The sequence below is a fragment of the Heterodontus francisci genome, unplaced genomic scaffold (assembly GCF_036365525.1).
Source record: "Heterodontus francisci isolate sHetFra1 unplaced genomic scaffold, sHetFra1.hap1 HAP1_SCAFFOLD_1965, whole genome shotgun sequence".
In the NCBI taxonomy this organism is placed as follows: Eukaryota; Metazoa; Chordata; class Chondrichthyes; order Heterodontiformes; family Heterodontidae; genus Heterodontus; species Heterodontus francisci.
Window position 1 is genome coordinate 7,792 of NW_027141881.1, and position 2,650 is coordinate 10,441.

General features: G+C 46.0%; 1 non-coding gene across 1 annotated transcript; it reads right to left on the bottom strand.

Annotated features, from left to right (window-relative positions):
- Positions 1 to 214: 214 nt before the first annotated feature.
- trnat-agu (transfer RNA threonine (anticodon AGU)) lies at positions 215 to 288 on the bottom strand. The gene has a single exon. It is a non-coding gene; the product is annotated as a tRNA-Thr (tRNA).
- Between the last annotated feature and the right edge of the window lie 2,362 nt (positions 289 to 2,650).

Sequence of the window (2,650 nt, forward strand, 5' to 3'; positions counted from 1 at the left end):
TCACTGTGAACAAATTTATGTCAAAGAAGTTACCTTTGATGTATCAGTACTGAAATTCTGTCCAAGGAGGAACAGCCATTCCAAACTCATATCCTTCACAAAGGCTGTTTTTTTTTGCGATTGAAATTCATCAAGTATTTTGAATTAAAGTTCACAAGACACAGATGTCAATGTTGATAATGAAACTTTTCAAGCATGTTGCTACTGTGAAATAAGGCTCTGCTGGGAATTGAACCCAGGATCTCCTGTTTACTAGACAGGTGCTTTAACTAACTAAGCTACAGAGCCAGATCACGAATGTGCGTGCAATTGAAATCAGAGGAAGGCCTTGTAGATAGTGGGCAGGCTTTGGCGAGTCAAGAGCTGAGTTCGTCACGGCAGTGTTCCCAGCCTCTGACTCGCTCTTGTAGTTGTCGCTGTAGTTGTAATTGTAATCGGCAACCGTCCGTCTCGGAAGACGATGGGCTACACCCGGGGTGTACGTCACTTCTGTGTGAAACATCGTTTGTTGTGGCTGGAGAGGACGACTCGTGAGTGACGATCCCTTCCTCAGCTGGTACAGATGAATATCATTGGCCCGAGGTCGACGGATAATTTTTCCTTCCTCTGAGCTCTCTTTCCCACCATCTGGTCATTTCTTTTGTCCTCTACTTTTCCCATGGTCTTCCTGAATGCCTTTCTCCAGGAATTCCAGTCAGCAGGAAGGACTTCCCATGGATCGACTCCAATCTCAGTCAGCTTGAGATCTCGCTTTGCAGATGTCCTTGTATCACAGACGTGGGTGACCTGTTGGTCTCGTGCTGATAGCAAGCTCACCAAAGAGCATGTCTTTGGCAAAGCGACCGTCATCCATTCAGCACACATGACCCAGTCAACAGAGTCACTGCTGACTCAAGAGGGCAAACATGCTGCAGATCCCTGCACGCTGGTGTACTTCTGCATTCGGCACTCTGTCCTGCCAGGAGATGCCCAATATCCATCTGAGACAGCGGAGGTGGAAGCTGTTCAGCTGCTTTTCTTGGCTTGCATAAGTTGTTGATGCTTCTCTACTATAAAGGAGGGTGCTGAGAACACAAGCCTGGTACACGCGGAGTTTTGTATTTTCGATCAGTTTGCTGTCGGTTCACACTCGTCTTCTCAACTTTAACATGACAGCTGCAGCATTGACAATCCTGGTGCTGATTTCAGTATCAAGGGACAGATTGCTGGTGATTGTTGATCGAAGGTCTGTGAAGCTGTTGACAACCTCCAAAGTGAGGCTGTCGATGTTGATGGAAGGTGGAGTCTCTACGTCCTGGCCCATAACTTTGATCTTCCTGATGCTGATCGTCAGTCCAAACTCCTTGCAGGCCAGGGAGAACTGATATACAAGCTGCTGTTAATGAACTTCATTATGGGATGTCAGCACAGCGTCATCAGCAAACAGCAACACACAGACCAAGAACTGACTCATTTTGGTCTTGGTGCGCAGTCTTGCCAAGATGAACAGCTTGTCATCAGCTCTGGTATGCAGGTGGACACCCCCATCTGAGTCACTGAAAGTTTAAAATAGCAGCATGGAGAAGAATATGCCAATTGTAAAGGATGTGAGCTGTGAGGAGGTTACAAGGAGGCTTCCAGGGGACTTGGACAGGATAAGTGAATGAAATGACAGATGGAATATAATGTGAATAAGTGTGAAGTTATCCATTTTGGTAGAATAAACAGAAAGACAGAATATTTCTTAAATGGTGAGAGGTTGGGAAGTGTTGATGTCCAAAGGGACCTGGGTGTCCTTGTTCATGAGACACTAAAAATTCGCATGCAGGTGCAGCAATCAATTAGGAAGGCAAATGGTATGTTGGCCTTAACACGAGGGGTCATGAGTACAGGAATAAAGATGTCTTGCTGCAATTGTATAGAGCCTTGGTGAGATCGTGCTGGAGTATTGTGCACAGTTTTGGTTTCCTTATCTAAGGAAGGATATACTTGCCACAGAGGGAGTGCAACGGAGGGTCACCAGACTAATCCCTGGGATGGTGGGATTGTCTTATGAGCAAACTGGGCTTGTATTCCTTAAAGTTTCATTTAAAAGGCCATTTAAAACTGAGATAGGGTGGAATTTCTTCACTCAGAGGGTGGTGAGTCTTTGGAATTCTCTACCTCAGGGGTTTGTGAAAGTTCAATCATTGAGCATGTTCAGGACAGAAATTGATAGAAATCTTGATACTCATGACATCAAGGGATATGGGGAGAGCGCGGGAAAGTGGTGTTGAGGCAGATGATCATCAAGGATGTAATTGAATGACAGATCAGGCTCGACAGGGTAAACTGCCTCCTCCTACGTTCCGAAGAGAGTTTGCACCAGGACACAGCCCTGTTTTACCCCACTGCTGATCGTGAAAGTGTCTGATGTTGCTCCATTGTAACTGACGGAACTGTGCATGTTCTCGTGGAAAGAAGAGATGACGCCCAAGAGTTCAGGAGGGCAGCCTAGTTTCCACAGCAGTTTGAAGAGTCTGTCTCTGCTAACAAGATCGAAGGCCTTGGTGATGTCTATAAAGACAATGTAGAGTGGTCTGTACTGTTCACAGTACTTCTCCTGTAACTGCCGAAGTGAGAAAATCATGTCGACTGTCGATCTACCAGCTCTGAAGCTGCACTGAGACTC